Source organism: Amblyomma maculatum, chromosome 1 (assembly GCF_055883805.1).
Source record: "Amblyomma maculatum isolate TAMU_Amacu chromosome 1, ASM5588380v1, whole genome shotgun sequence".
Taxonomy (NCBI): Eukaryota; Metazoa; Arthropoda; class Arachnida; order Ixodida; family Ixodidae; genus Amblyomma; species Amblyomma maculatum.
The window spans coordinates 241,589,573-241,604,308 of NC_139344.1; the positions used below are offsets into that span (position 1 = coordinate 241,589,573).

At 43.9% G+C, this 14,736-nt stretch overlaps 1 long non-coding RNA gene across 2 annotated transcripts; it reads right to left on the reverse strand.

Annotated features, from left to right (window-relative positions):
* Positions 1-2,096: 2,096 nt before the first annotated feature.
* Positions 2,097-13,613, reverse strand: LOC146206058 (uncharacterized). Of its 2 annotated transcripts, none has more exons than XR_014704334.1 (4): positions 13,304-13,613; positions 6,465-6,550; positions 6,169-6,234; positions 2,097-2,425 (listed from the first exon to the last, which is right to left on the reverse strand). It is a non-coding gene; the product is annotated as an uncharacterized LOC146206058 (long non-coding RNA). The 2 variants fall into 2 exon arrangements; XR_014704335.1 differs by lacking the exon at positions 13,304-13,613 and adding an exon at positions 9,825-11,807.
* Between the last annotated feature and the right edge of the window lie 1,123 nt (positions 13,614-14,736).

Below are 14,736 nucleotides of genomic sequence, written 5' to 3' on the forward strand. Positions count from 1 at the left end.
CAATGAGCAGTGTTAGGAAAGCTGTAGAGGAAGGGTTTGGCAGCGTAGCACGGGATTTTGCTTTTATTGACTATTTCAAGAACCAAACTTTGAGATGGTAACAGGTAGGGCGCATGTATAAAGTTGCGCAATGAACTGCCGAACATCTTTGTACAGCTGTCATGTGTCTATGTACTTTGTCTTGTGTCTGCCTCAGTTAGTCAGTACCTTGTGCCTTCTCAAACATAAGTGTCGGCCTACGTCCTGCGGTCAAAAAATTTGGAACATTTTTTTTTTTTTTTTTTTTAGGCTGCCTTTCTCAGTAAAATATAGACAAGCATGGCAAGCAGTGACCTTCATAGTTGAGGCATTTGTCAACAGTCGCAGAATTCATCTCTGTATTCCTTACAGCAATAATTGCAGCATGCAGTGGTGCATATCTTGTAAATAGGGTAAGTGCACTAGGAAACTTGGACATCAGAAACAAGTGGAAAGGAGGCTTGCAGACTCACAACTGGATTCACTAAGTAAAGATGACACATATAAAGTGCACAAAACCGCATGCTCAACACTATACTTTTGCTTGCTGTATATATGTCCTCTTTCGGTTAGTAAAATACAGTTGTGAGCCTATGTACGTCCATGTCCACTTCTGTTTCTGTTGTCCGTGTTTTCTAGAACAGTTACTCCATTTCCAAGATGAGCATCACTGCATGCAACAATGCTACCCAAAGATTTATGCTGTTCATTTGTTGACGCTGTTATGCCGAGATGCAGCTTTATGAATTTTTTTTTTTATGCGAGATGCAGCAATATTTATCTCGATTGATTGCAGCAGTGCATGACTACTTTCTCGTTGTTCTCGTCTCACAGTGTTCAACATGACATGGTGTGTGCGTGGTGGCATTTAGGGTGGCGTGTGATAGTGTTCGTGTTCAAATGCAGGGGTTTTTGCCTGAGTGTTGTGTGCAGCGATATAACAGCTTCGGTTTGCCATCTCGCTACTTGGCGAACTGAAAGGACGCGATGACTTTGGTTCGGCGTTGTCTCCCATGCTCCTTTGACTGCGTGACCGTCTACCGGTGAACACCCGACAGCTGCGCTCCGGACCAACGGCTTCACTTGTTCCCAACGCTAACTTCGAACTGTTAGTGGCACGAGGTGCTTGTGACCGCAAATATGCACTAGACCACCAGTCTGAACGCTGTACCTGAGTTGTGCTGCGTGGGCCGTCTCTAGTGTTTCACCCGAACGGTTGTGTGTGCATTTGTGTATTGTCTAGATTAAGGAAAGGTGGTATCTGAGTTATAAAAGTGTCTGTATCTGTGAAGTACCATCTGCTTTGGCGAACGACGCGGCGAACCACCAAAGCCTGTCTTCGTCAGGCCGTCTGACGGCTTCAGTGAAAACCTGTGCTACCAGATGCAAAAAGTGATGATGCCATTTTATGGTTTTTCACTTCATGCCGCTAATTCACAGCTCATATATTCATTGATCGCATGTGCTGCTAGAGTCATTATTCAGAGTTTTCTGTACACTACTAAATTAATTGTACTCTCATTGAGCTGTCATGTTGTCATCATGCCCGAGACGCTTTGCATTGTAGCCCTATCCAGTAGTGCAGCCAGAGCTCGAGTTTTACCATAGTTGGCATCAACGAATGCCGCAGATGCCCTCTCCCTCTGTTTCCGCACTCTTTATAAAAAAAAAAAAAAACTAAAGTCGCCTTTGAATCTCCTAGATTTTAACCCTGCGAAACTGTGTCTAGTCAGGCCAAAGCTATCACGCATATCTTTTTCTTTTTTTTGCAGCTGTGGGTTTCGTGGACCCTGAAAATCACTTTGTGAGCCCTTATTTGAGAAACACTGACCTATGATATGCTTTTAGCAATTACCACTATGTGACGGGACATTTTGAATTTCTTTTGGTGAAGTGGTGACCACAGGCCACTAACAGTGTTTTCAACGTTGTAGCTGAGGCTCACTTGAGAGAGGTTGTGCACATATTTTTTTTTTTCGAGTCATTGCATATGTTTACAATTCTAACAATGCAAATATTTCTTAAAATATGCAATTTAAAATTAGTGTAATGCCCTTTGCAGATAATATTGGACCTGTATTTGCGAAACTGTAGCCTTAGCTACTTATGCACCATAAAATGCAAGAACAGAAACACACCGACAGCATTTGTGTTGCAAAAATGTATTTGGGATTTATTTGGCAAAGTGAACATGGTCGAGAGAGTTTTGGAGAAAATAAACTGGTGCTATCTGCAATGTGATATAGTGCCAACATAAATAACTTTCATTCTTTCATCAGCGCAATCAGCATCTTGTCAACTGATTGCCAAGATTTCACCAGCTGATCTTCACATGTCCATCTTCACACGGGGCAGTGTTCTTCACCATGTGCTGCATAAAAAATCCGTGTTGTATTCTTCTACCTTCCTGGAATGAAAAGGTGCAGTGTTCACAGAAATTACTGTAAAATTAAAGCTGTTATGAGAAAGCTGGAGGTTGTTTAATATTGCTCTCCAGCTGGTATTGCAGTGAATAACTACGCACATGATTATTCATGAAATGTCTGGGCATATGGCATACCCCTATATCATGGCACAGAAGTGCAGCAGTCTCCTCTTGTGAATGCACCTATCGGGGGTAGAATTGCCGCTCCATTTGCTCCATTCTGCTCCCAAACTGCTTTTCCTGCTCTATCCTGCTCCAAAATGCAATATTGCTCCAAAACTGCTCCAAACTGGCTGTTTTTCTACCATCAAATTTAGTGCAACACGCAAACAATGTCTTTGCACCAGTGGAAAAGATATAATGCATCTAGCACTGGCCTTAATACAAACGAAATTTTTGTAAGGGAAGGAAGCATGTGGCATAATAAATATTTGTTTGCAAGTAAATTTAATATGAATCACTGGCGATTGGAGATAATTGCAAAAAAAATGCACTGTGCATGTGCCGTAGCACCTCCTCTCAGCCTTTTGAATCGCCGGTGGAGGGAGAAGCAAGAGCAGCAAGCGAAGCAGATAGGCGCAAACTACTGTGAGTCGTTCGGAAGGAAACTTGTCCGACTGGAAAAACCACATGAGTTATTCTAATGGTTGTGGTCTAAGAACAAGCAGGCACTTATCGAGCCTCTTTTTCAGTAACAAGCTTGTCGGGCCTACGGCAGACAAAATCATACTTGAATCGTTATGGGTTGGCACTCCAAAGATGTCACTCACTAGGAAACGTCTCAAGAGTGTTGGAAAGCCATACAGGGCCTATTGCCAAGATTTAAAAAATGAGCTCCAGCATTGCTCAAGCAAATAATGATAAAACTATTGGAAGGAGGTAGTGAAGTAAAAATGCTGAAGAATGAAAAGGCTACTCTTCAGTGCCATCTACATTTCCTGAAGGCACTACTGACCACTGCTCAGGAATTTATCAGCACAGGCATAGGATCAAAAAGGGATATGCACAAGATAGAGAGCATAAATGTCATGTCCATTAATCTGAGCTCCAAATTAGTGGCATTGCTTGAGTGCATTGAAGTGGTAAACTCGACATTTCAATCTGTCAAGTCAGAATAGGCAACTGCGTTAGGTCACAAGGTCACATTAGGTGTTCAGTTATAAAGCACACCAGCAAGCATTTTGTTTGCTGCTAGTCTGTTCCAAGTTGTTGGTCGTTGTCTTGTCAGAAATGAGTGCGAAGTTGGACAGGCATTGAACTTGCATAAAAAGGAAGAGCTCATCTTTTTCTGTCAGAAAGAAAAAAATTACTACAATTATCAGAGGCATTTGACCTTAGGAACCTGCTTCAAAACATAATTCAAATGCTCCAAAACTCTTGTCTCATTGCTCCAAAGCTGCTCCAAAACTCTTGTCTCGCTGCTCCCAAAGCTGCTTCAAAATGCTTGAGCCTGCTTCCACCCCTGACCTATGTATCAGACCCATTGATGAGTGTCTTTAGTGGTAATGGCACATACCCACGGCGGGGAATAGGCCATGGTATATAGCAAGTACAAAAGGTTCATGGACAAGCAATTGAGTATTTTGATAATTACGAATCTTAAACTAGAATTTCATGAAAAAAAAAGAAAGGAAAAGAAAAGGCAGTGAATTCTCATTGTAGCAATCTACCTGGTGTGATTATATAGTTGTGAACAGAATTGCACACAGCTTGTAGGGTATATCCCTTGGCACTTGCCCCGAAGGAGAGGAGAATAAACACAAATAGCATGCCTGAGTAGTCACCATTTGAACGATCTAACAGTCACTAACAATGTTTCACAAGGAAGCCTGCTTTGGCCACTGTTGTTGAAAGTGTTCATCAAAGACATTGCCCACATCGACATATCCATTAAATTTGTCGTACATGTATAGGGTGGATCTGGTACATATGATATGGGCGTGTCCAGAAATCTAAAATATAAATCGAGAGACAAAAAATAATTTTGGGAAACTACTGTCGAGCTCACACCCTGAAACTCTGCTAGGTCTAATCCGACTAGCTGACGTCGCCCATGTCCAAGGACTCCAGGCCGTCATCTTTGCGGATAAGTTGACGCCTATCTTGCGCCTGTTGGATATTTATTAGTTTTGCCACCACCACATGCAGATGACTGTTCTATTATGACCGGCACAGATGCAGACACGTTGAGAAACAAAGCAAAGCCTTCCTGTAAACATTATTGTTGTGGCTTCAATCAAACAAACTTAATATAAATTGTTCAAAGACAACGCTAATTATTTTCCCAGAAAGAAATTTTCTTTTTAATCGTGCTGTCAGCAATGAGAGCCGGAACATTATATTTGTAGGCTCGCAGAGAATACTAAGTGTCACGTTCAACAGCAATCTATACTAGGACTTGCCTGTTGCTGGCATATGCAAAAGATTTTCCATGGTATTTGATGTTATTTTATGTCAGTGAACGCTCCTTCTGATGCACATTGAAAACAAATTGAATCATTTTTTCACATCAACCAATGCATTAAGACCACAGTGGAGGAGTAAACAATAATATAATTTTGCCATCCTTTTCTTGAGGATAAATAAAATTCACCAAATGGGTAATTGCGGTAGAAATGTCTCTATAAAATATTACTTCTGAGCTTTTGCGTTGATTATGCACATTATGCTCTTAGGTCATGGTGCAATGACCTAAGAGCTGGAAATGCATCACGCGTCCAGGCAAACATCACAGAAAAGTGTGAGGCCGCAAAAAGAAAAAGCATGTGGGAACTTCCCACGCTTTGCCCGATGATGAATACATTCTGGAAAGGGGTGCCTGAGGGCACACCGCACAGGAAGATACGGTGGCTGTTTGGGAGAAGGGACATGGCCATAAAACCATTACACTGATCCATTAGGAGTTGAGTTCTACAGATGCTGTTTTGATCCGCTGTATGTGACATCAGACATGCCCTGTGTTTTTCTGGCAGACAGAGACTCCTTGTTCAACTATTGCAACGCTATCAAAGTGAAAAAGGAAGTTTCTATGTCTCCTCGCCCGTTCCCAAGGTATGACTGCAGGAACATTGCTTACCAATACTGTTTGATTGACTGGCTGATTGACCCAGAGAGATGTGCCATGTCTTATTGGCCAAAGTTCTGTGAGAGGGCTGGATTGATTGTTTAAAGGCTTCTTGTGGAGTAAAAAAATACTGGCCCTGGGCAAGAGGCTCAATAGTCTATCATTGCTATGAACTTGCTTTTGACCTTTTGCTGTTAAGACCTTTGAAGTATGTACATAAGTCTGCAGAAGTGCAATCAAATTTCATTGTTTTTGTTCTCTCATCTTCGAAATGTCATTCTTCTCTCAAACCGAAGACTCAGTCATGCCACCAAATGGAGTGTAGGTTCAAAACAGTGAGACAAGCATAACAATACACAAAGCATTGCGGTGGTCTCGTGAGTGTGCACCATGAACATAAAAATTTGTGAATAATTTGTTTTCCTACTCATTTATTTCATTTATCGCTGCTTTCATAGACCATTGCATTTTGTATAATGCACTGTTGCTGCTGCTGGTCCGTGCATAGATTTGGCATGAATGCAAAAGCTAACAACTAGGTTCTAGTGCAGTTGTACTAAGCAGTCTTGAGTTTTAAACTATAGTAAGTTGCTAAGGCATTGAGATAAATAAAACTTTTTACAAATTGGTGCTGCTCAAAATAACGTAAATATGTCCTCACCCCTCAGGGGCACTGACTGCAGGCTTGGTGTTGACGGCAGCGGCTCCACACTGTGCAGACTTGTGGCTGTGCCATGGAAGCAAACAAACAAATGAAAGAAATAATTATTTCTGCAGCCATGAGATCTTGGGCTGTTTTCCGGTGCATAACAACATGCACGAGCTTACTTTAGCACTCTGGCTAGACCTTGTACACAGCAGTAAGAGAATCAAGACTGAACATTGCAGTGCTTTGTAAATAGCTGTAACATGTTCAACAAGAACATTGAATAAAGTAATATAAGTGTTGTCGCTTACTATTCCGGGAGTTGTCATGATTGCTTTTATCATCATGAGTCTCTCTGGGCACCATGTCCTTCAGGCACTTGCAGGCTCATTTTCATCTGAAAGGGAATAACCATATGAGACACAGATGATTGGTAATTAACTTGCCAACATAATACAGGATCTAATTGTGCAGCTGAAAGTTGCACCAGGACACTAGAAAGGTGCCACGACGCAGACACTGTTGCCTTCATTCAATGCAATGGTCCTTAACAAGGATCCTTTTTTAAGTTTCAGGTGTTTTTATAACACAATGAGCAAACCAGTTCAGCCTCTGCGACTTGTAAATGCTAATAGGACTTCCAGTGCCTGAATGTTTTGTCCAACAGCATAAAATATTGGCGCACTTAATTTCACGTGCTGACACAGGGACACAAGTTCGTAAGCTTGGGGAAAAAAAAAAAATAAAATAAATGACCTCTTGCAATATTTGGCTTTGGCACTGCATTCAGCATGTGCTGTTAGCTAATGGTGCCAGACAATTGTCTGAGAAGATAAAGTAAATCATCTTGCAATCAGTTTTCATTTATTGTGGCTCCTGGTGGCTGTGCACATTTACATGCACATGTAAACAAAAGCAGCTACACGACGTGTATTATATTAGGCTGTGGCTAAAGGTACGTCGGACGGACCCGATCAATGGTCTTAAAGGTACGTCCGACGGACCCGGTGCGTTTTTCTTCGGGATCTGTCCGACGGATACGGGAAATATTTTTCAGAAGTACGGCGGACGGACCCGATCGGTAGGGTTCTTCCGACGGACCCAACGCATTTTTCTCCGATATGGGCCTTGGGATCCGTCGGGAAAGCCGGACGGATCCGAGATCCCCAGATGTGGTTGTAGCAACAACATGGCAGCCATATGTAGCCAAATCAAAGTTGGTATGAGGTGTACGTGCGAGGTGCAAGAAGTATGTACTACATACTGCATGCGTGAAATGTGAAATTACAAAGAATAGTACAGTGGCAAGAATAGTGCCTAGAATGGGTGATATACTACGTGATTGCATGATGATAGGTTTACGTGAGTTGGACCGCGGCAGGGTGGCAAGCACGACCAGAGCGCAAGCGTATGTAATCCGCGGTGTTGACGGCCAGCCCGCGGCCCGCACGCCCGCTCATTTAGTCCTCGTTATCATGTGGATTAACGTCTACGACGGTCGTTATGTAATTATGTAGTTTTGATTCTTCAAAGTTTCCTCACTTCCATCTGTGATGAGATGCGTCACGTAACGCATCGCTTTCTGCTCGCATTGAGGTTTGGTGCTGCAAGTTCTACGTAGTACAAGCGGCGCTGAAAAAGCTGGGCACCACCGGCGTGTCTCTAGCCCAAGCATCGTGTCATTCGTGTTTGTTGTACAACTGGAGGTGTGGTTTGTGCTTACCGTGAGATGCTGTGATTACGGATTACGTCCTACTAGAGTGCTGTGTGAGACTACGAAGAGTGCTGTGATGAGTGCGCCGATGTCCGGACGGACGTCAGTGTGCCCGTTTATGATCGGCGATGTTGCACGTGCATGTCAGTGTTTATTAGGTGAAGTGGTAATTTATTTACACGCGCTGTGCAACAATCAGACGAAAATAAGTCATCGACAATTTGTTAGCCTGTACTACAGAGCTCAAAACTCGGAAAATGGGAATGCACATGATGCATTTTTCGCATGTTGGAGTGGACCGAAAAATAAGTGCCCAGCCCACACCGCCGGGATGCGCATTACTACAGGTGAAATGGTTCAGGTTTCTGTAAAATAGCTGCCTGGCACAGCACCTTTCTAAATGTTCAGGCTTTGTACTAAGGCCACTTTATCATTAATAAAGGAACGAATATGCTTTATGCGTTAATGACTAGTGCTTTTTCAACATATTATGTTCATTTTTTTTCGTTTTTCCTTAGTTTCCTTTGTTTTTCATGCTAGACAAACACAAATAGTACACTTTTAAACTTGTCAGTTCAAAGCTGAACATGAATATCCGCCATGCATGTGACAGCTTTAATGCTAGAAAGGTTGACGTGTATAGCATGTACGTAGACGCTGCGACATCTTAGTGGCACATTCGGCTACTTGCCCCGAGGTCGTGATGTTTAATGCCAGTGATGGCAGTTGCACTTTGGTGCAGGTGAAATGCAAATGCTTCTGTTTCCTGCAAGATGTCAACGCAAAGTACAAAGCCCGGGCAGTCAAATTAGTCTGGAGCTCTCCACTACGGTATTTTTCATAGCTACATATGTCACTTTAGGATGTGAAACCCTACATGCCACAGGTAGGCTTCATTGTTTTTTAGATTTTGTAACCTCTCATCTATGTTTTGCAACATTTGGCTAATTTTAGTTCTCAAACAGTTGTTAAAGATGAAACCGAAGCAGTTCTTGGCATGGTTTCCTGCTTGGATTAATTTGCTAATTGCAGTTCTTTGATACCTGCATCAATGCTGTACAGTTCAAATAGCAAGCGGTTGAATTACAGAAATGATGTGGATCGTGCATTTCAGTTCTGACAAGTGGAAAGTAACGGTCCCCTCCTTGCATGCATAGGTGCCCTTAGACAAATACATAATTGGGTGTGTGATTGTGACACATATCAAGGGTCTACAGAAAGCCATGTGGAGCCAGTGTGATATTCTTCATGAAGGCTAAAGTAAAATTGTACAACAGCTGCTGTACCATGCAGAAAAAAATTTATCATTTAGTGTATGATTAACTGACCATGAATAGCATCTTACTCAGAGTATGATGTGATATACAATATCTGGTTTAGCATCCCAAAATAACTACGGCTATGAGGAACACAATAGTTGAGGGCTCCGGTATAATTTCGACCACCTGGGGTTCTTTTACATGCACTGACACCGCACGGTGCATGACGGCCTATTGTTTCGCCTCTATTGAAGTGCCCCTGCTGTGGCTGGAACCAAATCTGCATCTTTCGGTTCAGCAGCCAAGCACTCTAACTACTGAGCCAGCACAACGGGGCCAAGTATCAAAATGCGTGCCATTACATTTCCTTCTAGCCTGTGGTTTTCTTCACAGAACTAATGTATACAAGGAAAAGTAAATAGCAAGAAAACACTAGTTTTATTGCACATTATATTCACACTTCAGCAAACATACTCTAGGAAAAAATTTCTCATAATGATTGCATGGAAACCATGAACACCTTACAAAAACTAAACAATGCACTTACTCCACTCCAATTATTAATGGGCAAGGTTGCATCTATGCTACTACACTGCACTTATCTCAAAACCACAAGCCCCATCTGCTTTGGCCAATCACTTGATGAAACTAACGGAGACAGATGTCGCACACCACAGACTGGTCGTCTCGCAACATACCTCTGCATATGTTGCATTTCAATTTCGTGCCTTTTCACTTAGCTTCAACTGTTGCCAGCATTACTAGTCCCCCATCTTTTCTGAAATTCCTTTTTACGCTGTTGGGATCATCATCCTTGTTAACGATGGTCTCTGGAATTTTCGATGCCATCATTTTCACATCTTCCTCATCTGGAAGAACGAAGGAAATGACAAGCTTAGAGCAGAAAAAAAATTAGGGAGACTCCTAATCTCCACCTGTAAGGATATGGTGTGCCAGTGTTAATGGTTCTTGTCTGCAGATCCCACTGTGGATTCCCGTTAATTTACATGCCCTTTGCTACAAACATAATTACTAATTCCTTAATTCATGTCTCTGTTATCTCAGATATACTCATTAGCATACGGTCGTAGGCTGCCCTGTTAGGTGATAGACAACCTGGCATAGACCTCTGTAAGCCTCAACCTTTCTTAATTGGAGCTGGAACGTCCCAGAACATATTTCAAATATAACTTTGTAAGCTTGACTTTACAGCTCCTGCCATGTCATGTGGCCTCGTGACATTTGGCTCGTGGCACTTTTGGCTTGTGCACAGGGGTCATCTGTTAAATACTGGTTAACATGCATGAAAAATACATTTTCACACAAACTGGTGGCAAATGGTCAAGTGGTGCACTGCAGATTCTGCAATGTATACCTATATGCATGCAAGGATCGCATCATCACATAACATGATCAAGAGTTCTATCAGCACCTGTAGTTACATAGCATTTCAATGCCCATTAAAGGACCACCTCAGACAATGGTTGTTGTCACCACAAGACCTGTTCTAACAGCGTACTGACACCACTCCACTGAGCGATGGACATGTATATGCATACCCTAGATAGCTCATGATTGTGGATCTCATTTATTTCTATGACTTCCAAGGAGTTCCTGTCGTCAGAAACCCTACACTTTATGAAATCGGGACAGTTGTCTTGAAAGGTGATGAAAAGAAATAACCAGGTTACCTTGACGCAATGCTAAATTACAGAGGGTGAATATGCTGCATGAAGATACCAAGAAGCTTGTACAAAGAAAAGTGAGAGTGAAATGGCAGGATTTTTGAAACATTGAAATAAACTACAAACTATACTTGTCAAACCTGTCATTAAGGAATGGAAATCATGCAGTAATCAAAAACACAACATGGAGGCCATTTTAGGTCATCTTCACAAAACACATACCCACACCTGACACACAGCTTCATACTTATGAAAGAGAACAAACCAATATGTAAGGAGTGTGGAGATGAACTAACAATGAACCATATCTTACACGTGTGCCAGAGTCGAGAAAATAAGAGGAAACATTTGTACAATTTTGCAACAGATCCCTTTCCATCCCAGCATGATCGTAGGAGAGATGTGCAAAATTCCTGCATTTTTGATTTCCTAAAATGTTCCAAAACAAGCTACATCCTAGAGAACATTTTAGTCATTACACACAAAATAAATACATTAAACCTTGTTCTTGGTGCATGGCAGAATTAGTCACTTATGCATCATAAAAATCAACACAATGCTGTTGGGTATACCTTGGTTAGCTATGTTATATGAGACAAGCTTTCGGTCTAGTGTGGTCCTTATTCACGTGACAGCGCTGTCATGAGGGTCTATGTCCCAGCGATCGGAAAGTGACCTGTTCCAATAATTTTACAAACTGAGGGCGATTCTACAGATTTCTAAAGACTGGAGTGCTCAACTGTTTTATCAACGTTCGCCTGCTTTGACAGCCTGGAGTGAAACTGTTGAAGAGAATACATTTTTGAACATTTACCGTGTTTCTAAAGGCGCTGCTTTCAATTACGGGGCCCACAAAAAGCAGCTGAATGTCAAACGCCGCCTAGGTAGGCTTCCTAGCAAGACAGCGGTGTAGCGTGGAAAATCGCTCCGCCGGTACATCGCTGGCGCCGCTGACTTGACAGGCGAACTGTTCAAACTTACAGTATACTGACCACACCTGAAACACTGAATTGCGCATGATCAAGGCAGAATTTCTCTAACACTGAGCACTGGTAGCTATCGATTTCGCGCCCAATATTGTGAAAATTTTCCTCTCTTCGATCATTGATACGTCCACGGCTGAACATTTATGCGCCTCGGGGTAGGCCAGCCGTTGGAACATGGATGCGTGGTTGTAGCAACGATCACTTGCATGGCACACTCTGCAAAATTCCAAGAGTCAGGTTCTGCAACGAAATGTGCAGCGCACATTTTCTACCGCGTACCTAAGTCTGGCGATGCATGCATATCGATCCCGGTCGTTTCAAAGCTGCGCGGCCGTTCAGTCGGGTCACGCTAACCTCGAGCATGCGGGGGTTTAAACTACATGTACGCAAAATTCAACGACAAGAAAAAGATGCAGGCTAAGCACTTTAGTCTAGGCTTCCCCTAAATACCAAAGAACATTGCTGTTCACAGGGAATTCGGATCATTCGCGCTTCCGGCTTTCCGGTTGTGCACTCTTGCGGTGCGGTGCAGTAGGTCTTCGCCTCGACGAGTCGATGTGCAGCTCGCCGGAGTAGCCTCTAGTAGATTCGGCATGTCTTCTGCCACGGCTCTGAGGTAGAATTTAAACGAAGAATTTAGCTAGAAACATCCTGTTTCCTCGGTCTGCGTGTGAGGAACGAGCATAATGTCATTTTACATACATACTTTGGACTGCCGAATGTTCTGCACGGCGAGGTGTGTGTGTGTGTGTTGTGCCGGCGCTAGATCTTCGGAGGTCGATGCAGGACCTGAGACAGCGTAAATGGTAGGAATAGCTCGCTCGCATTACGGGCAGATCGAGGCGATAGTTTAGTGCGAAGCGAAAGCTGCTCGTGAATGTGCGTATCTCGATGCCAGCTGGTGGAGTAGCATCGCCTGCAGCTATGTGCGTGACAGCGATACTTGTACACAATCCTGAATGAAGACCGTGATCTATATTAGAACGGATGCACTCTTCGTAGCACCTCATCGAGAGTCGCGGCTAGCTGATATCAGAGGATAAGATTCATTCACGCGTAGCAAGCGGAATGTGGCCGCGTTCGACGTGCATATAGTCATGAGCCTGTATATCGACGTCCGCCGTATCTTTTCGAGAATCGAATGGATACGTCGGACGTACCTTTAGACACTTCGATTATATTATGCAACTCGAGCCATGCTTAGCAAAAATGCTGAAATATCATGTATCTAATTCGCACAACGTAAGTGGCTTTTTACTTTGCGCTGCTATTCCCCAGCAATCGACTAGGCGGTGTTCAGACGGGCGGGCCGTATGTATCATGGGAAAGCATCATCCACCACCACTCCTACTCGGAGCGCACGCGATCGGCAGGCGCCGAGTCACTGCCATTCCGAGCTACTCGAAAGTGCCGTTTTCGTCACATATGATAACTAATTGTTCCGCTCGGACAGTCCGCTGTCCAGTCCGATCGTCTGAACAGAGAAGGTAGTGAGTAGTGACTTACCAGAATCATTTTTTTTTTTTTTTTTTTTCTGACGCTGGATGGCTTGCAAAGGCCTTTGCGAACGCCTTCATTGCGCAGCGGAGCGAGCGCTCGTTCGCCGTCGGCGGATCCCTAGAAATCGTTGCAACTTCTTTCGACGGCGCCTTCTCCCTGCGCTGTACAGTGTATGTACAGGATGGTGGCGATCTCGAGCTACTTGCTGGTCGTCCGCCGCACTGAAACGCTTGCGCATGATGTTTTCTTGGCACGGCCGGGGCAAGGGTATTACAGCATTTGATGACGCCAATGTGAAAACGGGAGAACTATGTGCCCGTTGCGCACAGCAGCACTCTACAAGCACTCGTAGCACCATCCCATCGGCGCTTGGCTTAGCTTGGCGGCTTGGCTCCATGGCTGCTGAACTCTCGTGAGATCTCGCGAGATTAGGACGTCACGCGGCATACGTCTCCGGAGTACGTCTCCAGCGCCTGTACGTATCGGCAGTGTTCACGCATGCGCAGTAGGCGTCCGATACGTCTACGTCTGTACGTCTCCGGGAGACGTCATACGTCTCCGGTTATCCGGTTAGTCCGAGAATGACCGAATATCTGTCTTGGTGACTGGCCTGGGGAATTCTGTTATTGCCGCTACCTTTAGTTCTAGCGGATGCCGATAACCGCGTCCGACAATGTGACCTAAGTAAGTCACTTGAGCTTTTCCCAACTGACATTTCTCCGCTCTCACAGTCAAGCCTGCCTCACGTAACCGTGTCAGTACATCCCTCAAATGACAGAGGTGTTCCTCCCAGCTATGAGAAAAGACAGCTATTTCATCCAAATATGGAAGAGCATAGTCCTCCATACCCTGTAGCACACGGTCCATGAGACGGGAAAAACAAAAGGGAGCGTTTTTGAGGCCAAAAGTAAGGACGAGAGGACGAAATCTTCCTGGAGGGGAAATAAAAGTGGCGATTCGGCTCGCTTTCTCGGTCAGAGGCACCTGCCAATATCCCCTAATGAGGTCCAGCGTGAATATATAATGAGCACCACTTATGGCCTCAACCCTTTCCTCAAGATTCGGAATCGGGTAGCTCTGATAACGTGTGATCTCATTCAGACGGCGGTAGTCGATACATGGACGAGGGTCTTTACCTGGCGCCTCAACCAATATGATGGGGGACGTGTATTCACTCTCGGATGGTACAATCAGCCCCATGTCTAACATCCGCTGAATCTCAGTTGCCAATATTTCCTTCTACCGGGGTGAAACCCGGTAAGGCCTGCACCGGATGGGCTTGTCGCAAATTAGCTCTATATCATGTTCGATCAAGTTAGTCCTGCTGGGCCGGTCAACAAAGCAATCTCTGAACTCTCGCAGAAGCGTTTCTAGCTCTTCTTTCTGTTTATCTTCCAGTATGACGTCGCATTCAATTTTCTGGCAAAGTTTTTCGAGTG